General features: G+C 51.9%; 4 non-coding genes and 1 pseudogene across 4 annotated transcripts; all 5 read right to left on the reverse strand.

Moving 5' to 3' along the window:
- Positions 1 to 1,085: 1,085 nt before the first annotated feature.
- On the reverse strand, positions 1,086 to 1,266 carry LOC140408158 (U2 spliceosomal RNA; annotated as a pseudogene).
- Positions 1,267 to 4,228: 2,962 nt separating this feature from the next.
- On the reverse strand, positions 4,229 to 4,416 carry LOC140407977 (U2 spliceosomal RNA). Its single transcript, XR_011939932.1, has one exon. It is a non-coding gene; the product is annotated as a U2 spliceosomal RNA (small nuclear RNA).
- Positions 4,417 to 10,003: 5,587 nt separating this feature from the next.
- Positions 10,004 to 10,192, reverse strand: LOC140407980 (U2 spliceosomal RNA). The gene has a single exon (XR_011939934.1). It is a non-coding gene; the product is annotated as a U2 spliceosomal RNA (small nuclear RNA).
- A 5,587-nt stretch (positions 10,193 to 15,779) lies between these two features.
- On the reverse strand, positions 15,780 to 15,967 carry LOC140407974 (U2 spliceosomal RNA). The gene has a single exon (XR_011939929.1). It is a non-coding gene; the product is annotated as a U2 spliceosomal RNA (small nuclear RNA).
- A 5,583-nt stretch (positions 15,968 to 21,550) lies between these two features.
- LOC140408026 (U2 spliceosomal RNA) lies at positions 21,551 to 21,747 on the reverse strand. Its single transcript, XR_011939973.1, has one exon. It is a non-coding gene; the product is annotated as a U2 spliceosomal RNA (small nuclear RNA).
- Positions 21,748 to 26,283: the final 4,536 nt, after the last annotated feature.

Here is a 26,283-nt window from a genome sequence, read left to right on the forward strand (position 1 = left end):
CTCCTGCCTGCAGTTCTTGCAGAAGGTCACACTGCAGTTTGCGGCAACATGCCCCGTTTTGCCACATGCGTGGCATACTCGTGGCTGTCCCACGTAGTAGAGGTAGCCACGATTTACTCCAATAGCGAAATTGGAGGGGGGATGCAGGATGGCTCCGTTGCTGTCCGTTCTTAGGGTCACCTTGACCTGGTGCTCACTTGTCCAGATGCCGAAGGTGTCTTTCACTTGCACGCTGTCACTTTTCAGCTCAGCGTACCTGGCGAGGAACGTGAGCACATCAGGCACAGGGACGTGGGGGTTGTACGTGTGCAGTGTAACAACCCGATTTCGCTGTGCCGGTAGCGTAAACAGAGGTTCCGCAGTCAGGATCGACAAGGGACTCTGGTTACCTTTTTCCTTGAAGACGTTCAAGAATTTGATGCACGCTGCGACGCTCTTGAAGGTGACATCAAAGAAACCATTCTTGGGGAAGTTTTGCAAGCAGAAGATCTCTGTTGCTTTAAACCCACAGCACTCGAGCAGCACCTTCTTCACGAAGTGTTTCCGGTCCAAAGGTGACTCTCCATCCGTTTTCTTCACTGTGACTCGGACAGTGTTTCGCACGCCCCAGCCTGGTGGTCGGGATGCAGCTGCATCCATAGCTCGTACGTTGGGTGTGAAACTGTATCGGCGTTAGGCCTAAACCCGAGGTTTAGGCCAGCATGTAGATCCACCAATAGCAGCCAAGCTCCAAACGTTTCCTCTTTGACGACTTCAATCCCTCCGAGTTGTCCAATCCACGATCGACATCGAAATCCTCAGCTTCACTCGATCAAATGAGACGACACTTGATCTTAGGAAAAAGGCCGAGAAGCCGAGTAATGCACATTCAAGAGTGAAATGGGTGGTCAATTTCGAATGAGTTCCCTTTCGCCGTTGTGCTTGTAAGATGCGTTTGGTCATTCTTCATGACACCGGGGCCAGGTAGAAGGTAAGTAGCAGCAGCCACTTGCTGAAGCATTTTGTTGTGTGCTGGAAGAAGTGATTAAAGTGTATATTTGTATGTGTTTGAGCTGTTTTTTGAGTTTGAAATTCCCCATGAAGGGGTGGTGTGCACCGTTGCTGGAGATACTGCAATACCAGGTCGATGCGTGGAGTGGACGGAGCAAGCCCCTATTCCATCTCCCTGCTCCAAAAATCAATTTAATATATGGTCCCCAGATAAGGGACATATCAGATATTAAACTGATAAGAACAGATTTTTTATTTTTTTTTTCAAAAAAATATACTTTATTCATAAAAATTTATCATGAGCATTACAGAAACATTTCAAATTGTCTTGACTGTACATTTCCGGCAGGGTTACATGTTGCCTTGACTTTCTTTCATTCAATCTTGATATTGTCATACACATATCACTCTTTACATTACAATTCCTTCTTTAAGTTCTTTAAACTGATAAGAACAGATTTTTTTTTTTTTTCAAAAAAATATACTTTATTCATAAAAATTTATCATGAGCGTTACAGAAACATTTCAAATTGTCTTGACTGTACATTTCCGGCAGGGTTACATGTTGCCTTGACTTTCTTCCATTCAATTTTGATATTGTCGTACACATATCACTCTTTACATTACCATTCCTTCTTAAATATTTACAGTGGCATGTTTGTTTTATACATTGGAGTGTTGGTTGCCCAGACCGAGGAGCTTTACACTGTTACGCGCCCCTCGGTGTACATTTGCTGGAAAGACTTTACACAGTGGTCTTTCCCCATTGCGCCTTGGCGGCAGCTGCCCCAAGCTTGAGTGCGTCCCTCAGCACGTAGTCCTGGACCTTGGAATGTGCCAGTCTGCAACACTCGGTCGAGGACAATTCTTTGCACTGGAAGATCAGCAAGTTTCGGGCAGACCAAAGAGCGTCTTTTACCGAGTTGATGACCTTCCAGCTGCAGTTGATATTTGTCTCGGTGTGTGTCCCTGGCAACAGTCCGTAGAGCACAGAGTCCTGTGTCACAGATCTGTTTGGGATAAACCTTGACAAATACCACTGCATCTCTCTCCAGACCTTCTTTGCAAAGGCACATTCCACAAGGAGGTGTGTGACCGTCTCATTTCCCCCACAGCCACTCCGAGGGCAGCGTGCAGAGCCTTCGGGTGTGCATGAAGAATCTGACAGGGAGGGCCCTTCTCACCACCAGCCAAGCTAGGTCTTGGTGCTTGTTTGAAAGTTCTGGTGATGAGGCGTTCTGCCAGATGACTCTGGCAGTCTGCTCAGGGAACCATCCAACGTCCTCCACGGTCTCCTTTTCCCTGAGGGCCTCGAGGACATTACGTGCTGACCACTGCTTCATTGCCTTGTGGTCAAAGGTGTTTTCCTTCAAAAACTTTTCCACAAAGGACAGGTGGTACGGTACGGTCCAACTACTTGGAGCGTTCCGCGGCAATGAGGCCAGGCCCATCCTTCGCAACACCGGGGACAGGTAGAACCTCAGTATGTAGTGACACTTGGTGTTTGCATACTGGGGGTCCACGCACAGCTTGATGCAGCTGGACACAAAGGTGGCCAACAGGATGAGGGAGGCGTTGGGTACGTTCCGCCCTCCCTTCTCCAGAGGTTTGTACATGGTGTCCCTTCGGACACGGTCCATCTTGGATCGCCAGATAAATTTGAAGATGGCCCGGGTGACTGCTGTGGCGTAGGGTCGGGTTATGGGCCAGACCTGCGCCACGTACAGTAGCACCGAGAGTACCTCACACCTGATGACCAGGGTTTTGCCCGCAATGGAGAGGGAGCGTTGCTCCCACCAGCCCAGTTTCTGTCTTACCTTTCCTATGCGCTCCTCCCAGTTTTTGGTGCACGCCCCAGCAGCTCCGAACCATATCCCCAGCACCTTCAGGTAATCGGACCTGACAGTGAAGGGGACAAAGGACCGGTCGGCCCAGTTCCCAAAGAACATGGCCTCGCTCTTGCCCCGGTTTACCTTGGCTCCAGAGGCCAGTTCAAACTGGTCGCAGGTGGTCAAGAGCCTGCGTACAGACGCAGGATCCGAGCAGAAGACGGCAACGTCGTCCATGTACAGGGAGGCCTTGACTTGCATGCCTCCACTGCCTGGGATCGTCACTCCTCTTATGCCCGGATCCCTCCTGATGGACTCGGCAAAAGGTTCTATGCAGCACACAAAAAGGGCAGAGGAGAGAGGGCAGCCCTGCCTGACTCCAGATTTGATTTGGAACTTTTCTGATTCCCACCCATTGATTGAGACTGCGCTATAGATGTTTGTGTAGAGCAGTTTGACCCAATTGCGAATTCCCTCCCCAAACCCCATTTTGGAGAGCACATCCATCATGTAGGTGTGTGATATTACAGTTATAATGGAGGCTGCTCTGAAACCCGACAAGCTCTCGCTCGACCCCCACGCTCCACGCGCAGATCACCTTTTCAACTGCTGGCTCCGGTGTTTCGAGGCCTACCTGGAAGCATCCTCCGCCTTCGCCAAAACGGACGCCGACCGACTCAATCTCCTGTGCTCACGGCTCGACTACGGGCTTTTCGACCTCATCACGGGAACAACGACCTATGCCGATGCCATCGTGAAGCTCAAAAGCCGGTATGCACGAACTGTTAATTCTATTTACGCCCGCCACCGCCTCGCCTCCCGGCACCAGCAGCCGGGTGAACCCCTATCCGTGTTTGTTCGGGACCTCCGTGCCCTCGCGCTCACCTGCAACGCGCCAGCAGTCTCCGCTGAGCAGAACACTGAGGCCCTGGCGCTTGATGCCTTTGTAGCTGGCATTGCTTCCGTCCCGATTCGCCAACTCCTTCTGACACAAACTACCCTGACTCTGGACACGGCAGTCACTATGGCAGAGGCCCAACAGGCAGCCTACGACAATAATGCGTCCTACACGCCTGCACAAACTTCCTTTGCTCCTGTCCACGCTCCCTACGTGGCCGCTACCTCCCAGCAACAACCCCTGCAAGTCACGGCCCACCCAGCCACTCCAGCAGTAAAAATGCCTGGGCCCCAGTGTTATTTTTGTGGCCAGGCAAAACACCCCAGGAAACGCTGCCCTGCTAGAGATGCTACCTGTTCAGCCTGAGTTAAAGTCTCACATGTCTTTGTGGTTCTTGACGCTTAGCGCATCAATTTAATATACTTTTTGTATGTGTGCTGGAAGAAGTGAATAAAGTGTATATTTGTATGTGTTTGATCTGTTTTTTGAGTTTGAAATTCCCCATCAAGGGGTGGTGTGCACCGTTGCTGGAGATACTGCAATACCAGGTCGATGCGTGGAGTGGACGGAGCAAGCCCCTATTCCATCTCCCTGCTCCAAAAATCAATTTAATATATGGTCCCCAGATAAGGGACGTATCAGATATTAAACTGATAAGAACAGATTTTTTTTTTTTTTTTTTTTTTCTCAAAAAAATATACTTTATTCATAAAAATTTATCATGAGCATTACAGAAACATTTCAAATTGTCTTGACTGTACATTTCCGGCAGGGTTACATGTTGCCTTGACTTTCTTCCATTCAATTTTGTTATTGTCATACACATATCACTCTTTACATTACAATTCCTTCTGAAATATTTACAGTGGCATGTTTGTTTTATACATTGGAGTGTTGGTTGCCCCGACCGAGGGGCTTTACACTGTTACCGGCCCCTCGGTGTACATTTGCTGGAAAGACTTTACACTGTGGTCTTTCCCCATTGCGCCTTGGCGGCAGCTGCCCCAAGCTTGAGTGCGTCCCTCAGCACGTAGTCCTGGACCTTGGAATGTGCCAGTCTGCAACACTCGGTCGAGGACAATTCTTTGCACTGGAAGATCAGCAAGTTTCGGGCAGACCAAAGAGCGTCTTTTACCGAGTTGATGACCTTCCAGCAGCAGTTGATATTTGTCTCGGTGTGTGTCCCTGGAAACAGTCCGTAGAGCACAGAGTCCTGTGTCACAGATCTGTTTGGGATAAACCTTGACAAATACCACTGCATCTCTCTCCAGACCTTCTTTGCAAAGGCACATTCCACAAGGAGGTGTGTGACCGTCTCATTTCCCCCACAGCCACTCCGAGGGCAGCGTGCATTGGTGCAGAGCCTTCGGGTGTGCATGAAGAATCTGACAGGGAGGGCCCTTCTCACCACCAGCCAAGCTAGGTCTTGGTGCTTGTTTGAAAGTTCTGGTGATGAGGCGTTCTGCCAGATGACTCTGGCAGTCTGCTCAGGGAACCATCCAACGTCCTGCACGGTCTCCTTTTCCCTGAGGGCCTCGAGGACATTACGTGCTGACCACTGCTTCATTGCCTTGTGGTCAAAGGTGTTTTTCTTCAAAAACTTTTCCACGAAGGACAGGTGGTACGGTACGGTCCAACTACTTGGAGCGTTCCGCGGCAATGAGGCCAGGCCCATCCTTCGTAACACCGGGGACAGGTAGAACCTCAGTATGTAGTGACACTTGGTGTTTGCATACTGGGGGTCCACGCACAGCTTGATGCAGCTGGACACAAAGGTGGCCAACAGGATGAGGGAGGCGTTGGGTACGTTCCGCCCTCCTTTCTCCAGAGGTTTGTACATGGTGTCCCTTCGGACACGGTCCATCTTGGATCGCCAGATGAATTTGAAGATGGCCCGGGTGACTGCTGTGGCGTAGGGTCGGGTTATGGGCCAGACCTGCGCCACGTACAGCAACACCGAGAGTACCTCACACCTGATGACCAGGGTTTTGCCCGCAATGGAGAGGGAGCGTTGCTCCCACCAGCCCAGTTTCTGTCTTACCTTTGCGATGCGCTCCTCCCAGTTTTTGGTGCATGCCCCAGCAGCTCCGAACCATATCCCCAGCACCTTCAGGTAATCTGACCTGACAGTGAAGGGGACAAAGGACCGGTCGGCCCAGTTCCCAAAGAACATGGCCTCGCTCTTGCCCCGGTTTACCTTGGCTCCCGAGGCCAGTTCAAACTGGTCGCAGGTGGTCAAGAGCCTGCGCACAGACGCAGGATCCGAGCAGAAGACGGCAACGTCGTCCATGTACAGGGAGGCCTTGACTTGCATGCCTCCACTGCCTGGGATCGTCACTCCTCTTATACCCGGATCCCTCCTGATGGACTCGGCAAAAGGTTCTATGCAGCACACAAAAAGGGCAGAGGAGAGAGGGCAGCCCTGCCTGACTCCAGATTTGATCTGGAACTTTTCTGATTCCCACCCATTGATTGAGACTGCGCTATAGATGTTTGTGTAGAGCAGTTTGATCCAATTGCGAATTCCCTCCCCAAACCCCATTTTGGAGAGCACATCCATCATGTAGGTGTGCGATATTCTGTCAAAAGCCTTCTCCTGGTCAAGGCTGATGAGGCAGGTGTCCACCCTCCTGTCCTGCACGTAGGCGATCGTATCCCTGAGTAGCGCAAGGCTATCAGAGATCTTCCTGCCGGGTACAGCACAGGTCTGGTCAGGGTGGATCACCGACTCCAGAGCAGACCTGACCCGATTGGCGATGACCTTTGCTAGAATTTTGTAGTCCACATTCAACAGTGAAATGGGTCGCCAATTTCGAATTTCTTCCCTTTCCCCCTTCTGCTTGTAGATGAGGGTGATGATGCCTTTCCTCATGGACTCTGACATGCTGCCTTCCAGAAGCATACTCTCGTACACTTCCAGCAGGTCTGGGCCCATCCAGTCCCACAGAGCCGAATACAACTCAACCGGTAAGCCGTCGCTTCCGGGAGTTTTACTCGTCTCGAAGGACTTGGCGGCCTTTGTCAGCTCGTCCAGAGTTAGTGGTTTGTCCAGGTTTTCCAGCTCGCTGTCGCCTATGACCTCCGTGATAGTCGACAGGAAGGTCTGGGAAACAGTGCTATCTGTTGGCTTCAGGTCATACAGTCCGGCATAAAAGGATTGGCTGATCCTCAGGATGTCAGACTGCGATGACTTTTCAGAGCCATCTTCTTCCTTCAGGCTGCTGATCACAGAGGTCTCTCTGTGCACCTTTTGGAAGAAGAAGCGTGAGCACTTTTCGTCCTGCTCCACGGAGCGGACTCTGGAACGGAAGATAACCTTGGAGGCCTCCGAGGTGTAGAGCGAGGCTTGCTGGCTCTTCACCTCTTGGAGATCCTCCTTGACATCCACCCCCATCGACTGCAGCTGGAGCAAATTTTGCATACTTTTCTGGAGCCTGGACATGACCCCTCGTCTCTCTCTCACCTTTTGAACGCCCTTGAGGATGAAAAACCTCTTGATATTCCCCTTGATTGCTTCCCACCAGAGATGTGGGGCCTCAAAGAGGGGTTTCACGGTTCTCCAACCTTTGTAATCCCTCCTGAGTTCCTCGATGTTCTCAGGGGTCAGCAGTTTTACATTTAGCTTCCACGTCCCCCTGCCTACCCCCTGGTCTTCCTGCAGGTGGCAGTCGGCCAGTAGGAGGCAGTGGTCAGAGAAGAACACCGGCGTTACGTCGGTGGACCTGACCGTGAAAGCTCGGGACACAAAAAAGAAGTCTATCCTGGAGCGGACGGACCCGTCTGGCCGTGACCATGTGTATCTACGCTGCGCGCCGTCTGCAGGGTTGCTGCAGACGTCGAGCAGCTTGGCGTCTTTTACCGTTTCCATCAGGAGTCTGGACGTAGCGTCTAGTTTGCTGTCGGCTTTGCTGGATCGTCCAGCCGCATCGATGATGCAGTTGAAGTCACCACCCAGGATGACCGGCTTGGAGGTGGCCAACAGCAGTGGGAGTTGCTGAAGAACTGCCAGCCGCTCACTTTTTACGGCCGGGGCGTACACATTAATAAGTCTGAGAGGGGTGTTTTTGTATTTCACGTCTGCTACGAGGAGGCGCCCGCCCACCACCTCCTTAACGTCGGAGATGGTGAAGTTGCCTCCCCGCAGCAGAATACCCAGGCCGGAGGAGCGGCAGTCGTTTCCTCCTGACCAGATGGATGGCCCGTGGGACCACCAGCTCGACCAGCGCCTGTAGTTGCTGAGGTGCGGAATTCCGCACTCCTGCAGGAACAGTAGGTCAGCTTTTACATTTGCCAAATAGTTGAGTGTGGCTACACACCGCGAAGTATCTTTGATGCTTCGCACATTTATGGATGCAATTTTTAAACCCATTATAAAAAAGATAGATTTACCAGTCTCAAGAGTCCAGAGTCTATACAGTTGGCTGTTCCAGCTGTTCGATGTTCCCCAGCATGCCGGTGGTGCTCGCAAACTTTAGCACAGTTGCAGGGCTGAGAAAGCTGTTCTGGTCCGTACTGGCCCCGTGATTTTGATGCAGATGCATTGGGGGGGTGATGTAGCCCTGGCGTTCGTCATGGCAGTCAGTAGGTGTTGGGGTTGCAGGCCGGTCTTCACCTGGGTTGTTGCTGCTCGTTACTATCGGGGGTTGGTCTGTGACCTTGTTTCCTTCCCGGTCGGTGGTCTGGGGGGTCTGTGCCTTCCGTTCCACGTTGGTGCTTTGCCTCTTTATTTGAGGCCGATTCTTGTCCTGTTTTCCCTCATCGGATGAGGTGTCGGCGCTAAGTGCGCCGGCTGAGAGGTGTCGCTTTTTGCCACTACCCCTCGGGGGGTTCTTCAGTTTGTTTTTTTGTTTCCGCTTTCGTTTGTCCCTGTTCACTGTTTCCCAGGGCTCTTTATTCTTTGTCCCATCCTCTTCCTCTTCCATTGAGTGTTCCTCATCAGATGGGGCTGGGGTTGGGTTGTCAGGAGGTGCTGGGGCCTCTTCTTTTTGTTGGGGGCCCTTTTGTTGCTTTTCCTCATTCTGAGCCGTGGTGTCTTTTTCGGTGGAGGGTGTATGCACCTCCTCTCTGGTCGCCTTTTTAACTCCGCTGCTGATGATTTGAGCGTATGTCGCCCCGCGTTTCGGGCAGGCCCTGTAAAGATGGCCGGCCTCCCCACACAGGTTGCAGCACTTGTCTTCTTTGCAGTCCTTAGTCATGTGTCCCTCCTGCCTGCAGTTCTTGCAGAAGGTCACACTGCAGTTTGCGGCAACATGCCCCGTTTTGCCACAGGTGTGGCATACTCGTGGCTGTCCCACGTAGTAGAGGTAGCCACGATTTACTCCAATAGCGAAATTGGAGGGGGGATGCAGGATGGCTCCGTTGCTGTCCGTTCTTAGGGTCACCTTGACCTGGTGCTCACTTGTCCAGATGCCGAAGGTGTCTTTCACTTGCACGCTGTCACTTTTCAGCTCAGCGTACCTGGCGAGGAACGTGAGCACATCAGATACAGGGACGTGGGGGTTGTACGTGTGCAGTGTAACAACCCGATTTCGCTGTGCCGGTAGCGTAAACAGAGGCTCCGCAGTCAGGATCGACAAGGGACTCTGGTTACCTTTTTCCTTGAAGACGTTCAAGAATTTGATGCACGCTGCGACGCTCTTGAAGGTGACATCAAAGAAACCATTCTTGGGGAAGTTTTGCAAGCAGAAGATCTCTGTTGCTTTAAACCCACAACACTCAAGCAGCACCCACTTCACGAAGTGTTTCCGGTCCGAAGGTGACTCTCCCTCCGTTTTCTTCACTGTGACTCGGACAGTGTTTCGCACTCCCCAGCCTGGTGGTCGGGATGCAGCTGCATCCATAGCTCGGACGTTGGGTGTGAAACTGTATCGGCGTTAGGCCTAAACCCGAGGTTTAGGCCAGCATGTAGATCCACCAATAGCAGCCAAGCTCCAAACGTTTCCTCTTTGACGACTTCAATCCCTCCGAGTTCTCCAATCCACGATCGACATGGAAATCCTCAGCTTCTCTCGATCAAATGAGACTACACTTGATCTTAGGCAAAAGGCCGAGAAGCCGAGTAATGCACATTGAAGAGTGAAATGGGTGGTCAATTTCGAATGAGTTCCCTTTCGCCGTTGTGCTTGTAAGATGCGTTTGGTCATTCTTCATGACACCGGGGCCAGGTAGAAGGTGAGTAGCAGCAGCCAGTTGCCGAAGCATTTTGTTGTGTGCTGAAAGAAGTGAATAAAGTGTATATTTGTATGTGTTTGAGCTGTTTTTTGAGTTTGAAATTCCCCATGAAGGGGTGGTGTGCACCGTTGCTGGAGATACTGCAATACCAGGTCGATGCGTGGAGTGGACGGAGCAAGCCCCTATTCCATCTCCCTGCTCCAAAAATCAATTTAATATATGGTCCCCAGATAAGGGACGTATCAGATATTAAACTGATAAGAACAGATTTTTTTTTTTTTTTTTTTTTTTTTCAAAAAAATATACTTTATTCATAAAAATTTATCATGAGCATTACAGAAACATTTCAAATTGTCTTGACTGTACATTTCCGGCAGGGTTACATGTTGCCTTGACTTTCTTTCATTCAATTTTGATATTGTCATACACATATCACTCTTTACATTACAATTCCTTCTTAAATATTTACATTGTCATGTTTGTTTTATACATTGGAGTGTTGGTTGCCCAGACCGAGGGGCTTTACACTGTTACGCGCCCCTCGGTGTACATTTGCTGGAAAGACTTTACACTGTGGTCTTTCCCCATTGCGCCTTGGCGGCAGCTGCCCCAAGCTTGAGTGCGTCCCTCAGCACGTAGTCCTGGACCTTGGAATGTGCCAGTCTGCAACACTCAGTCGAGGACAATTCTTTGCACTGGAAGATCAGCAAGTTTCGGGCAGACCAAAGAGCGTCTTTTACCGAGTTGATGACCTTCCAGCAGCAGTTGATATTTGTCTCGGTGTGTGTCCCTGGAAACAGTCCGTAGAGCACAGAGTCCTGTGTCACAGATCTGTTTGGGATAAACCTTGACAAATACCACTGCATCTCTCTCCAGACCTTCTTTGCAAAGGCACATTCCACAAGGAGGTGTGTGACCGTCTCATTTCCCCCACAGCCACTCCGAGGGCAGCGTGCATTGGTGCAGAGCCTTCGGGTGTGCATGAAGAATCTGACAGGGAGGGCCTTTCTCACCACCAGCCAAGCTAGGTCTTGGTGCTTGTTTGAAAGTTCTGGTGATGAGGCGTTCTGCCAGATGACTCTGGCAGTCTGCTCAGGGAACCATCCAACGTCCTCCACGGTCTCCTTTTCCCTGAGGGCCTCGAGGACATTACGTGCTGACCACTGCTTCATTGCCTTGTGGTCAAAGGTGTTTTCCTTCAAAAACTTTTCCACAAAGGACAGGTGGTACGGTACGGTCCAACTACTTGGAGCGTTCCGCGGCAATGAGGCCAGGCCCATCCTTCGCAACACCGGGAACAGGTAGAACCTCAGTATGTAGTGACACTTGGTGTTTGCATACTGGGGGTCCACGCACAGCTTGATGCAGCTGGACACAAAGGTGGCCAACAGGATGAGGGAGGCGTTGGGTACGTTCCGCCCTCCCTTCTCCAGAGGTTTGTACATGGTGTCCCTTCGGACACGGTCCATCTTGGATCGCCAGATAAATTTGAAGATGGCCCGGGTGACTGCTGTAGCGTAGGGTCGGGTTATGGGCCAGACCTGCGCCACGTACAGTAGCACCGAGAGTACCTCACACCTGATGACCAGGGTTTTGCCCGCAATGGAGAGGGAGCGTTGCTCCCACCAGCCCAGTTTCTGTCTTACCTTTCCTATGCGCTCCTCCCAGTTTTTGGTGCACGCCCCAGCAGCTCCGAACCATATCCCCAGCACCTTCAGGTAATCTGACCTGACAGTGAAGGGGACAAAGGACCGGTCGGCCCAGTTCCCAAAGAACATGGCCTCGCTCTTGCCCCGGTTTACCTTGGCTCCAGAGGCCAGTTCAAACTGGTCGCAGGTGGTTAAGAGCCTGCGTACAGACGCAGGATCCGAGCAGAAGACGGCAACGTCGTCCATGTACAGGGAGGCCTTGACTTGCATGCCTCCACTGCCTGGGATCGTCACTCCTCTTATACCCGGATCCCTCCTGATGGACTCGGCAAAAGGTTCTATGCAGCACACAAAAAGGGCAGAGGAGAGAGGGCAGCCCTGCCTGACTCCAGATCTGATCTGGAACTTTTCTGATTCCCACCCATTGATTGAGACTGCGCTATAGATGTTTGTGTAGAGCAGTTTGATCCAATTGCGAATTCCCTCCCCAAACCCCATTTTGGAGAGCACATCCATCATGTAGGTGTGCGATATTCTGTCAAAAGCCTTCTCCTGGTCAAGGCTGATGAGGCAAGTGTCCACCCCCCTGTCCTGCACGTAGGCGATCGTATCCCTGAGTAGCGCGAGGCTATCAGAGATCTTCCTGCCGGGTACAGCACAGGTCTGGTCAGGGTGGATCACCGACTCCAGAGCAGACCTGACCCGATTGGCGATGACCTTTGCTAGAATTTTGTAGTCCACATTCAACAGTGAAATGGGTCGCCAATTTCGAATTTCTTCCCTTTCCCCCTTCTGTTTGTAGATGAGGGTGATGATGCCTTTCCTCATGGACTCTGACATGCTGCCCTCCAGAAGCATACTCTCGTACACTTCCAGCAGGTCTGGGCCCATCCAGTCCCACAGAGCCGAATACAACTCAACCGGTAAGCCGTCGCTTCCGGGAGTTTTACTCGTCTCGAAGGACTTGGCGGCCTTTGTCAGCTCGTCCAGAGTTAGTGGTTTGTCCAGGTTTTCCAGCTCGCTGTCGCCTATGACCTCCGCGATAGTCGACAGGAAGGTCTGGGAAACAGTGCTATCTGTTGGCTTCAGGTCATACAGTCCGGCATAAAAGGATTGGCTGATCCTCAGGATGTCAGACTGCGATGACTTTTCAGAGCCATCTTCTTCCTTCAGGCTGCTGATCACAGAGGTGTCTCTGTGCACCTTTTGGAAGAAGAAGCGTGAGCACTTTTCGTCCTGCTCCACGGAGCGGACTCTGGAACGGAAGATAACCTTGGAGGCCTCCGAGGTGTAGAGCGAGGCTTGCTGGCTCTTCACCTCTTGGAGATCCTCCTTGACATCCACCCCCATCGACTGCAGCTGGAGCAAATTTTGCATACTTTTCTGGAGCCTGGACATGACCCCTCGTCTCTCTCTCACCTTTTGAACGCCCTTGAGGATGAAAAACCTCTTGATATTCCCCTTGATTGCTTCCCACCAGAGATGTGGGGCCTCAAAGAGGGGTTTCACGGTTCTCCAACCTTTGTAATCCCTCCTGAGTTCCTCGATGTTCTCAGGGGTCAGCAGTTTTACATTTAGCTTCCACGTCCCCCTGCCTACCCCCTGGTCTTCCTGCAGGTGGCAGTCGGCCAGTAGGAGGCAGTGGTCAGAGAAGAACACCGGCGTTACGTCGGTGGACCTGACCGTGAAAGCTCGGGACACAAAAAAGAAGTCTATCCTGGAGCGGACGGACCCGTCTGGCCGTGACCATGTGTATCTACGCTGCGCGCCGTCTGCAGGGTTGCTGCAGACGTCGAGCAGCTTGGCGTCTTTTACCGTTTCCATCAGGAGTCTGGACGTAGCGTCTAGTTTGCTGTCGGCATTGCTGGATCGTCCAGCCGCATCGATGATGCAGTTGAAGTCACCACCCAGGATGACCGGCTTGGAGGTGGCCAACAGCAGTGGGAGTTGCTGAAGAACTGCCAGCCGCTCACTTTTTACGGCCGGGGCGTACACATTAATAAGTCTGAGAGGGGTGTTTTTGTATTTCACGTCTGCTACGAGGAGGCGCCCGCCCACCACCTCCTTAACGTCGGAGATGGTGAAGTTGCCTCCCCGCAGCAGAATACCCAGGCCGGAGGAGCGGCAGTCATTTCCTCCTGACCAGATGGATGGCCCGTGGGACCACCAGCTCGACCAGCGCCTGTAGTTGCTGAGGTGCGGAATTCCGCACTCCTGCAGGAACAGTAGGTCAGCTTTTACATTTGCCAAATAGTTGAGTGTGGCTACACACCGCGAAGTATCTTTGATGCTTCGCACATTTATGGATGCAATTTTTAAACCCATTATAAAAAAGATAGATTTACCAGTCTCAAGAGTCCAGAGTCTATACAGTTGGCTGTTCCAGCTGTTCGATGTTCCCCAGCATGCCGGTGGTGCTCGCAAACTTTAGCACAGTTGCAGGGCTGAGAAAGCTGTTCTGGTCCGTACTGGCCCCGTGATTTTGATGCAGATGCATTGGGGGGGTGATGTAGCCCTGGCGTTCGTCATGGCAGTCAGTAGGTGTTGGGGTTGCAGGCCGGTCTTCACCTGGCTTGTTGCTGCTCGTTACTATCGGGGGTTGGTCTGTGACCTTGTTTCCTTCCCGGTCGGTGGTCTGGGGGGTCTGTGCCTTCCGTTCCACGTTGGTGCTTTGCCTCTTTATTTGAGGCCGATTCTTGTCCTGTTTTCCCTCATCGGATGAGGTGTCGGCGCTAAGTGCGCCGGCTGAGAGGTGTCGCTTTTTGCCACTACCCCTCGGGGGGTTCTTCAGTTTGTTTTTTTGTTTCCGCTTTCGTTTGTCCCTGTTCACTGTTTCCCAGGGCTCTTTATTCTTTGTCCCATCCTCTTCCTCTTCCATTGAGTGTTCCTCATCAGATGGGGCTGGGGTTGGGTTGTCAGGAGGTGCTGGGGCCTCTTCTTTTTGTTGGGGGCCCTTTTGTTGCTTTTCCTCATTCTGAGCCGTGGTGTCTTTTTCGGTGGAGGGTGTATGCACCTCCTCTCTGGTCGCCTTTTTAACTCCGCTGCTGATGATTTGAGCGTATGTCGCCCCGCGTTTCGGGCAGGCCCTGTAAAGATGGCCGGCCTCCCCACACAGGTTGCAGCACTTGTCTTCTTTGCAGTCCTTAGTCATGTGTCCCTCCTGCCTGCAGTTCTTGCAGAAGGTCACACTGCAGTTTGCGGCAACATGCCCCGTTTTGCCACAGGTGTGGCATACTCGTGGCTGTCCCACGTAGTAGAGGTAGCCACGATTTACTCCAATAGCGAAATTGGAGGGGGGATGCAGGATGGCTCCGTTGCTGTCCGTTCTTAGGGTCACCTTGACCTGGTGCTCACTTGTCCAGATGCCGAAGGTGTCTTTCACTTGCACGCTGTCACTTTTCAGCTCAGCGTACCTGGCGAGGAACGTGAGCACATCAGATACAGGGACGTGGGGGTTGTACGTGTGCAGTGTAACAACCCGATTTCGCTGTGCCGGTAGCGTAAACAGAGGCTCCGCAGTCAGGATCGACAAGGGACTCTGGTTACCTTTTTCCTTGAAGACGTTCAAGAATTTGATGCACGCTGCGACGCTCTTGAAGGTGACATCAAAGAAACCATTCTTGGGGAAGTTTTGCAAGCAGAAGATCTCTGTTGCTTTAAACCCACAACACTCAAGCAGCACCCACTTCACGAAGTGTTTCCGGTCCGAAGGTGACTCTCCCTCCGTTTTCTTCACTGTGACTCGGACAGTGTTTCGCACTCCCCAGCCTGGTGGTCGGGATGCAGCTGCATCCATAGCTCGGACGTTGGGTGTGAAACTGTATCGGCGTTAGGCCTAAACCCGAGGTTTAGGCCAGCATGTAGATCCACCAATAGCAGCCAAGCTCCAAACGTTTCCTCTTTGACGACTTCAATCCCTCCGAGTTCTCCAATCCACGATCGACATGGAAATCCTCAGCTTCTCTCGATCAAATGAGACTACACTTGATCTTAGGCAAAAGGCCGAGAAGCCGAGTAATGCACATTGAAGAGTGAAATGGGTGGTCAATTTCGAATGAGTTCCCTTTCGCCGTTGTGCTTGTAAGATGCGTTTGGTCATTCTTCATGACACCGGGGCCAGGTAGAAGGTAAGTAGCAGCAGCCAGTTGCCGAAGCATTTTGTTGTGTGCTGAAAGAAGTGAATAAAGTGTATATTTGTATGTGTTTGAGCTGTTTTTTGAGTTTGAAATTCCCCATGAAGGGGTGGTGTGCACCGTTGCTGGAGATACTGCAATACCAGGTCGATGCGTGGAGTGGACGGAGCAAGCCCCTATTCCATCTCCCTGCTCCAAAAATCAATTTAATATATGGTCCCCAGATAAGGGACGTATCAGATATTAAACTGATAAGAACAGATTTTTTTTTTTTTTTTTTTTTTTTCAAAAAAATATACTTTATTCATAAAAATTTATCATGAGCATTACAGAAACATTTCAAATTGTCTTGACTGTACATTTCCGGCAGGGTTACATGTTGCCTTGACTTTCTTTCATTCAATTTTGATATTGTCATACACATATCACTCTTTACATTACAATTCCTTCTTAAATATTTACATTGTCATGTTTGTTTTATACATTGGAGTGTTGGTTGCCCAGACCGAGGGGCTTTACACTGTTACGCGCCCCTCGGTGTACATTTGCTGGAAAGACTTTACACTGTGGTCTTTCCCCATTGCGCCTTGGCGGCAGCTGCCCCAAGCTTGAGTGCGTCCCTCAGCACGTAGTCCTGGACCTTGGAATGTGCCAGTCTGCAACACTCAGTCGAGGACAATTCTTTGCACTGGAAGATCAGCAAGTTTCGGGCAGACCAAAGAGCGTCTTTTACCGAGTTGATGACCTTCCAGCAGCAGTTGATATTTGTCTCGGTGTGTGTCCCTGGAAACAGTCCGTAGAGCACAGAGTCCTGTGTCACAGATCTGTTTGGGATAAACCTTGACAAATACCACTGCATCTCTCTCCAGACCTTCTTTGCAAAGGCACATTCCACAAGGAGGTGTGTGACCGTCTCATTTCCCCCACAGCCACTCCGAGGGCAGCGTGCATTGGTGCAGAGCCTTCGGGTGTGCATGAAGAATCTGACAGGGAGGGCCTTTCTCACCACCAGCCAAGCTAGGTCTTGGTGCTTGTTTGAAAGTTCTGGTGATGAGGCGTTCTGCCAGATGACTCTGGCAGTCTGCTCAGGGAACCATCCAACGTCCTCCACGGTCTCCTTTTCCCTGAGGGCCTCGAGGACATTACGTGCTGACCACTGCTTCATTGCCTTGTGGTCAAAGGTGTTTTCCTTCAAAAACTTTTCCACAAAGGACAGGTGGTACGGTACGGTCCAACTACTTGGAGCGTTCCGCGGCAATGAGGCCAGGCCCATCCTTCGCAACACCGGGAACAGGTAGAACCTCAGTATGTAGTGACACTTGGTGTTTGCATACTGGGGGTCCACGCACAGCTTGATGCAGCTGGACACAAAGGTGGCCAACAGGATGAGGGAGGCGTTGGGTACGTTCCGCCCTCCCTTCTCCAGAGGTTTGTACATGGTGTCCCTTCGGACACGGTCCATCTTGGATCGCCAGATAAATTTGAAGATGGCCCGGGTGACTGCTGTAGCGTAGGGTCGGGTTATGGGCCAGACCTGCGCCACGTACAGTAGCACCGAGAGTACCTCACACCTGATGACCAGGGTTTTGCCCGCAATGGAGAGGGAGCGTTGCTCCCACCAGCCCAGTTTCTGTCTTACCTTTCCTATGCGCTCCTCCCAGTTTTTGGTGCACGCCCCAGCAGCTCCGAACCATATCCCCAGCACCTTCAGGTAATCTGACCTGACAGTGAAGGGGACAAAGGACCGGTCGGCCCAGTTCCCAAAGAACATGGCCTCGCTCTTGCCCCGGTTTACCTTGGCTCCAGAGGCCAGTTCAAACTGGTCGCAGGTGGTTAAGAGCCTGCGTACAGACGCAGGATCCGAGCAGAAGACGGCAACGTCGTCCATGTACAGGGAGGCCTTGACTTGCATGCCTCCACTGCCTGGGATCGTCACTCCTCTTATACCCGGATCCCTCCTGATGGACTCGGCAAAAGGTTCTATGCAGCACACAAAAAGGGCAGAGGAGAGAGGGCAGCCCTGCCTGACTCCAGATCTGATCTGGAACTTTTCTGATTCCCACCCATTGATTGAGACTGCGCTATAGATGTTTGTGTAGAGCAGTTTGATCCAATTGCGAATTCCCTCCCCAAACCCCATTTTGGAGAGCACATCCATCATGTAGGTGTGCGATATTCTGTCAAAAGCCTTCTCCTGGTCAAGGCTGATGAGACAAGTGTCCACCCCCCTGTCCTGCACGTAGGCGATCGTATCCCTGAGTAGCGCGAGGCTATCAGAGATCTTCCTGCCGGGTACAGCACAGGTCTGGTCAGGGTGGATCACCGACTCCAGAGCAGACCTGACCCGATTGGCGATGACCTTTGCTAGAATTTTGTAGTCCACATTCAACAGTGAAATGGGTCGCCAATTTCGAATTTCTTCCCTTTCCCCCTTCTGTTTGTAGATGAGGGTGATGATGCCTTTCCTCATGGACTCTGACATGCTGCCCTCCAGAAGCATACTCTCGTACACTTCCAGCAGGTCTGGGCCCATCCAGTCCCACAGAGCCGAATACAACTCAACCGGTAAGCCGTCGCTTCCGGGAGTTTTACTCGTCTCGAAGGACTTGGCGGCCTTTGTCAGCTCGTCCAGAGTTAGTGGTTTGTCCAGGTTTTCCAGCTCGCTGTCGCCTATGACCTCCGCGATAGTCGACAGGAAGGTCTGGGAAACAGTGCTATCTGTTGGCTTCAGGTCATACAGTCCGGCATAAAAGGATTGGCTGATCCTCAGGATGTCAGACTGCGATGACTTTTCAGAGCCATCTTCTTCCTTCAGGCTGCTGATCACAGAGGTGTCTCTGTGCACCTTTTGGAAGAAGAAGCGTGAGCACTTTTCGTCCTGCTCCACGGAGCGGACTCTGGAACGGAAGATAACCTTGGAGGCCTCCGAGGTGTAGAGCGAGGCTTGCTGGCTCTTCACCTCTTGGAGATCCTCCTTGACATCCACCCCCATCGACTGCAGCTGGAGCAAATTTTGCATACTTTTCTGGAGCCTGGACATGACCCCTCGTCTCTCTCTCACCTTTTGAACGCCCTTGAGGATGAAAAACCTCTTGATATTCCCCTTGATTGCTTCCCACCAGAGATGTGGGGCCTCAAAGAGGGGTTTCACGGTTCTCCAACCTTTGTAATCCCTCCTGAGTTCCTCGATGTTCTCAGGGGTCAGCAGTTTTACATTTAGCTTCCACGTCCCCCTGCCTACCCCCTGGTCTTCCTGCAGGTGGCAGTCGGCCAGTAGGAGGCAGTGGTCAGAGAAGAACACCGGCGTTACGTCGGTGGACCTGACCGTGAAAGCTCGGGACACAAAAAAGAAGTCTATCCTGGAGCGGACGGACCCGTCTGGCCGTGACCATGTGTATCTACGCTGCGCGCCGTCTGCAGGGTTGCTGCAGACGTCGAGCAGCTTGGCGTCTTTTACCGTTTCCATCAGGAGTCTGGACGTAGCGTCTAGTTTGCTGTCGGCATTGCTGGATCGTCCAGCCGCATCGATGATGCAGTTGAAGTCACCACCCAGGATGACCGGCTTGGAGGTGGCCAACAGCAGTGGGAGTTGCTGAAGAACTGCCAGCCGCTCACTTTTTACGGCCGGGGCGTACACATTAATAAGTCTGAGAGGGGTGTTTTTGTATTTCACGTCTGCTACGAGGAGGCGCCCGCCCACCACCTCCTTAACGTCGGAGATGGTGAAGTTGCCTCCCCGCAGCAGAATACCCAGGCCGGAGGAGCGGCAGTCATTTCCTCCTGACCAGATGGATGGCCCGTGGGACCACCAGCTCGACCAGCGCCTGTAGTTGCTGAGGTGCGGAATTCCGCACTCCTGCAGGAACAGTAGGTCAGCTTTTACATTTGCCAAATAGTTGAGTGTGGCTACACACCGCGAAGTATCTTTGATGCTTCGCACATTTATGGATGCAATTTTTAAACCCATTATAAAAAAGATAGATTTACCAGTCTCAAGAGTCCAGAGTCTATACAGTTGGCTGTTCCAGCTGTTCGATGTTCCCCAGCATGCCGGTGGTGCTCGCAAACTTTAGCACAGTTGCAGGGCTGAGAAAGCTGTTCTGGTCCGTACTGGCCCCGTGATTTTGATTCAGATGCATTGGGGGGGTGATGTAGCCCTGGCGTTCGTCATGGCAGTCAGTAGGTGTTGGGGTTGCAGGCCGGTCTTCACCTGGGTTGTTGCTGCTCGTTGCTATCGGGGGTTGGTCTGTGACCTTGTTTTCTTCCCGGTCGGTGGTCTGGGGTGTCTGTGCCTTCCGTTCCACGTTGGTGCTTTGCCTCTTTATCTGAGGCCGATTCTTGTCCTGTTTTCCCTCATCGGATGAGGTGTCGGCACTAAGTGCGCCGGCTGAGAGGTGTCGCTTTTTGCCACTACCCCTCAGGGGGTTCTTTAGTTTGTTTTTTTGTTTCCTCTTACGTTTGTCCCTGTTCCCGTTTTCCAAGTGCTCTTTATTCTTTGTCCCATCCTCTTCCATTGAGTGTTCCTCATCAGATGGGGCTGGGGTTGGGTTGTCAGGAGGTGCTGGGGCCTCTTTTTGTTGGGGGCCCTTTTGTTGCTTTTCCTCATTCTGAGCCGTGGTGTCTTTTTCGGTGGAGGGTGTATGCACCTCCTCTCTGGTCGCCTTTTTAACTCCGCTGCTGATGATTTCAGCGTATGTCGCCCCGCGTTTCGGGCAGGCCCTGTAAAGATGGCCGGCCTCCCCACACAGGTTGCAGCACTTGTCTTCTTTGCAGTCCTTAGTCATGTGTCCCTCCTGCCTGCAGTTCTTGCAGAAGGTCACACTGCAGTTTGCGGCAACATGCCCCGTTTTGCCACAGGTGTGGCATACACGTGGCTGTCCCACGTAGTAGAGGTAGCCACGATTTACTCCAATAGCGAAATTGGAGGGGGGATGCAGGATGGCTCCGTTGCTGTCCGTTCTTAGGGTCACCTTGACCTGGTGCTCACTTGTCCAGATGCCGAAGGTGTCTTTCACTTGCACGCTGTCACTTTTCAGCTCAGCGTACCTGGCGAGGAACGTGAGCACATCAGATACAGGGACGTGGGGGTTGTACGTGTGCAGTGTAACAACCCGATTTCGCTGTGCCGGTAGCGTAAACAGAGGCTCCGCAGTCAGGATCGACAAGGGACTCTGGTTACCTTTTTCCTTGAAGACGTTCAAGAATTTGATGCACGCTGCGACGCTCTTGAAGGTGACATCAAAGAAACCATTCTTGGGGAAGTTTTGCAAGCAGAAGATCTCTGTTGCTTTAAACCCACAGCACTCGAGCAGCACCTTCTTCACGAAGTGTTTCCGGTCCAAAGGTGACTCTCCATCCGTTTTCTTCACTGTGACTCGGACAGTGTTTCGCACGCCCCAGCCTGGTGGTCGGGATGCAGCTGCATCCATAGCTCGTACGTTGGGTGTGAAACTGTATCGGCGTTAGGCCTAAACCCGAGGTTTAGGCCAGCATGTAGATCCACCAATAGCAGCCAAGCTCCAAACGTTTCTTCTTTGACGACTTCAATCCCTCCGAGTTCTCCAATCCACGATCGTCATCGAAATCCTCAGCTTCCCTCGATCAAATGAGACTACACTTGATCTTAGCCAAAAGGCCGAGAAGCCGAGTAATGCACATTGAAGAGTGAAATGGGTGGTGAATTTCGAATGAGTTCCCTTTCGCCGTTGTGCTTGTAAGATGCGTTTGGTCATTCTTGATGACACCCCCGGGGCCAGGTAGAAGGTGAGTAGCAGCAGCCAGTTGCCGAAGCATTTTGTTGTGTGCTGGAAGAAGTGTGAATAAAGTGTATATTTGTATGTGTTTGAGCTGTTTTTTGAGTTTGAAATTCCCCATGAAGGGGTGGTGTGCACCGTTGCTGGAGATACTGCAATACCAGGTCGATGCGTGGAGTGGACAGAGCAAGCCCCTATTCCATCTCCCTGCTCCAAAAATCAATTTAATATATGGTCCCCAGATAAGGGACGTATCAGATATTAAACTGATAAGAACAGATTTTTTTTTTTTTTTTTTTTTTTTTTTTTTTCCCAAAAAAATATACTTTATTCATAAAAATTTATCATGAGCATTACAGAAACATTTCAAATTGTCTTGACTGTACATTTCCGGCAGGGTTACATGTTGCCTTGACTTTCTTTCATTCAATTTTGATATTGTCATACACATATCACTCTTTACATTACAATTCCTTCTTAAATATTTACATTGTCATGTTTGTTTTATACATTGGAGTGTTGGTTGCCCAGACCGACGGGCTTTACACTGTTACGCGCCCCTCGGTGTACATTTGCTGGAAAGACTTTACACAGTGGTCTTTCCCCATTGCGCCTTGGCGGCAGCTGCCCCAAGCTTGAGTGCGTCCCTCAGCACGTAGTCCTGGACCTTGGAATGTGCCAGTCTGCAACACTCGGTCGAGGACAATTCTTTGCACTGGAAGATCAGCAAGTTTCGGGCAGACCAAAGAGCGTCTTTTACCGAGTTGATGACCTTCCAGCAGCAGTTGATATTTGTCTCGGTGTGTGTCCCTGGAAACAGTCCGTAGAGCACAGAGTCCTGTGTCACAGATCTGTTTGGGATAAACCTTGACAAATACCACTGCATCTCTCTCCAGACCTTCTTTGCAAAGGCACATTCCACAAGGAGGTGTGTGACCGTCTCATTTCCGCCACAGCCACTCCGAGGGCAGCGTGCATTGGTGCAGAGCCTTCGGGTGTGCATGAAGAATCTGACAGGGAGGGCCTTTCTCACCACCAGCCAAGCTAGGTCTTGGTGCTTGTTTGAAAGTTCTGGTGATGAGGCGTTCTGCCAGATGACTCTGGCAGTCTGCTCAGGGAACCATCCAACGTCCTCCACGGTCTCCTTTTCCCTGAGGGCCTCGAGGACATTACGTGCTGACCACTGCTTCATTGCCTTGTGGTCAAAGGTGTTTTCCTTCAAAAACTTTTCCACAAAGGACAGGTGGTACGGTACGGTCCAACTACTTGGAGCGTTCCGCGGCAATGAGGCCAGGCCCATCCTTCGCAACACCGGGGACAGGTAGAACCTCAGTATGTAGTGACACTTGGTGTTTGCATACTGGGGGTCCACGCACAGCTTGATGCAGCTGGACACAAAGGTGGCCAACAGGATGAGGGAGGCGTTGGGTACGTTCCGCCCTCCCTTCTCCAGAGGTTTGTACATGGTGTCCCTTCGGACACGGTCCATCTTGGATCGCCAGATAAATTTGAAGATGGCCCGGGTGACTGCTGTGGCGTAGGGTCGGGTTATGGGCCAGACCTGCGCCACGTACAGTAGCACCGAGAGTACCTCACACCTGATGACCAGGGTTTTGCCCGCAATGGAGAGGGAGCGTTGCTCCCACCAGCCCAGTTTCTGTCTTACCTTTCCTAGGCGCTCCTCCCAGTTTTTGGTGCACGCCCCAGCAGCTCCGAACCATATCCCCAGCACCTTCAGGTAATCGGACCTGACAGTGAAGGGGACAAAGGACCGGTCGGCCTAGTTCCCAAAGAACATGGCCTCGCTCTTGCCCCGGTTTACCTTGGCTCCAGAGGCCAGTTCAAACTGGTCGCAGGTGGTTAAGAGCCTGCGTACAGACGCAGGATCCGAGCAGAAGACGGCAACGTCGTCCATGTACAGGGAGGCCTTGACTTGCATGCCTCCACTGCCTGGGATCGTCACTCCTCTTATACCCGGATCCCTCCTGATGGACTCGGCAAAGGGTTCTATGCAGCACACAAAAAGGGCAGAGGAGAGAGGGCAGCCCTGCCTGACTCCAGATCTGATCTGGAACTTTTCTGATTCCCACCCATTGATTGAGACTGCGCTATATTTGTTTGTGTAGAGCAGTTTGATCCAATTGCGAATTCCCTCCCCAAACCCCATTTTGGAGAGCACATCCATCATGTAGGTGTGCGATATTCTGTCAAATGCCTTCTCCTGGTCAAGGCTGATGAGGCAAGTGTCCACCCCCCTGTCCTGCACGTAGGCGATCGTATCCCTGAGTAGCGCGAGGCTATCAGAGATCTTCCTGCCGGGTACAGCACAGGTCTGGTCAGGGTGGATCACCGACTCCAGAGCAGACCTGACCCGATTGGCGATGACCTTTGCTAGAATTTTGTAGTCCACATTCAACAGTGAAATGGGTCGCCAATTTCGAATTTCTTCCCTTTCCCCCTTCTGTTTGTAGATGAGGGTGATGATGCCTTTCCTCATGGACTCTGACATGCTGCCTTCCAGAAGCATACTCTCGTACACTTCCAGCAGGTCTGGGCCCATCCAGTCCCACAGAGCCGAATACAACTCAACCGGTAAGCCGTCGCTTCCGGGAGTTTTACTCGTCTCGAAGGACTTGGCGGCCTTTGTCAGCTCGTCCAGAGTTAGTGGTTTGTCCAGGTTTTCCAGCTCGCTGTCGCCTATGACCTCCGTGATAGTCGACAGGAAGGTCTGGGAAACAGTGCTATCTGTTGGCTTCAGGTCATACAGTCCGGCATAAAAGGATTGGCTGATCCTCAGGATGTCAGACTGCGATGACTTTTCAGAGCCATCTTCTTCCTTCAGGCTGCTGATCACAGAGGTCTCTCTGTGCACCTTTTGGAAGAAGAAGCGTGAGCACTTTTCGTCCTGCTCCACGGAGCGGACTCTGGAACGGAAGATAACCTTGGAGGCCTCCGAGGTGTAGAGCGAGGCTTGCTGGCTCTTCACCTCTTGGAGATCCTCCTTGACATCCACCCCCATCGACTGCAGCTGGAGCAAATTTTGCATACTTTTCTGGAGCCTGGACATGACCCCTCGTCTCTCTCTCACCTTTTGAACGCCCTTGAGGATGAAAAACCTCTTGATATTCCCCTTGATTGCTTCCCACCAGAGATGTGGGGCCTCAAAGAGGGGTTTCTCGGTTCTCCAACCTTTGTAATCCCTCCTGAGTTCCTCGATGTTCTCAGGGGTCAGCAGTTTTACATTTAGCTTCCACGTCCCCCTGCCTACCCCCTGGTCTTCCTGCAGGTGGCAGTCGGCCAGTAGGAGGCAGTGGTCAGAGAAGAACACCGGCGTTACGTCGGTGGACCTGACCGTGAAAGCTCGGGACACAAAAAAGAAGTCTATCCTGGAGCGGACGGACCCGTCTGGCCGTGACCATGTGTATCTACGCTGCGCGCCGTCTGCAGGGTTGCTGCAGACGTCGAGCAGCTTGGCGTCTTTTACCGTTTCCATCAGGAGTCTGGACGTAGCGTCTAGTTTGCTGTCGGCTTTGCTGGATCGTCCAGCCGCATCGATGATGCAGTTGAAGTCACCACCCAGGATGACCGGCTTGGAGGTGGCCAACAGCAGTGGGAGTTGCTGAAGAACTGCCAGCCGCTCACTTTTTACGGCCGGGGCGTACACATTAATAAGTCTGAGAGGGGTGTTTTTGTATTTCACGTCTGCTACGAGGAGGCGCCCGCCCACCACCTCCTTAACGTCGGAGATGGTGAAGTTGCCTCCCCGCAGCAGAATACCCAGGCCGGAGGAGCGGCAGTCGTTTCCTCCTGACCAGATGGATGGCCCGTGGGACCACCAGCTCGACCAGCGCCTGTAGTTGCTGAGGTGCGGAATTCCGCACTCCTGCAGGAACAGTAGGTCAGCTTTTACATTTGCCAAATAGTTGAGTGTGGCTACACACCGCGAAGTATCTTTGATGCTTCGCACATTTATGGATGCAATTTTTAAACCCATTATAAAAAGATAGATTTACCAGTCTCAAGAGTCCAGAGTCTATACAGTTGGCTGTTCCAGCTGTTGAATGTTCCCCAGCATGCCGGTGGTGCTCGCAAACTTTAGCACAGTTGCAGGGCTGAGAAAACTGTTCTGGTCCGTACTGGCCCCGTGATTTTGATGCAGATGCATTGGGGGGGTGATGTAGCCCTGGGGTTCGTCGTGGCAGTCAGTAGGTGTTGGGGTTGCAGGCCGGTCTTCACCTGGGTTGTTGCTGCTCGTTGCTATCGGGGGTTGGTCTGTGACCTTGTTTTCTTCCCGGTCGGTGGTCTGGGGGGTCTGTGCCTTCCGTTCCACGTTGGTGCTTTGCCTCTTTATCTGAGGCCGATTCTTGTCCTGTTTTCCCTCATCGGATGAGGTGTCGGCACTAAGTGCGCCGGCTGAGAGGTGTCGCTTTTTGCCACTACCCCTCGGGGGGTTCTTCAGTTTGTTTTTTTGTTTCCGCTTTCGTTTGTCCCTGTTCACTGTTTCCCAGGGCTCTTTATTCTTTGTCCCATCCTCTTCCTCTTCCATTGAGTGTTCCTCATCAGATGGGGCTGGGGTTGGGTTGTCAGGAGGTGCTGGGGCCTCTTCTTTTTGTTGGGGGCCCTTTTGTTGCTTTTCCTCATTCTGAGCCGTGGTGTCTTTTTCGGTGGAGGGTGTATGCACCTCCTCTCTGGTCGCCTTTTTAACTCCGCTGCTGATGATTTGAGCGTATGTCGCCCCGCGTTTCGGGCAGGCCCTGTAAAGATGGCCGGCCTCCCCACACAGGTTGCAGCACTTGTCTTCTTTGCAGTCCTTAGTCATGTGTCCCTCCTGCCTGCAGTTCTTGCAGAAGGTCACACTGC

The sequence above is a fragment of the Scyliorhinus torazame genome, chromosome 2, assembly GCF_047496885.1.
Source record: "Scyliorhinus torazame isolate Kashiwa2021f chromosome 2, sScyTor2.1, whole genome shotgun sequence".
In the NCBI taxonomy this organism is placed as follows: domain Eukaryota; kingdom Metazoa; phylum Chordata; class Chondrichthyes; order Carcharhiniformes; family Scyliorhinidae; genus Scyliorhinus; species Scyliorhinus torazame.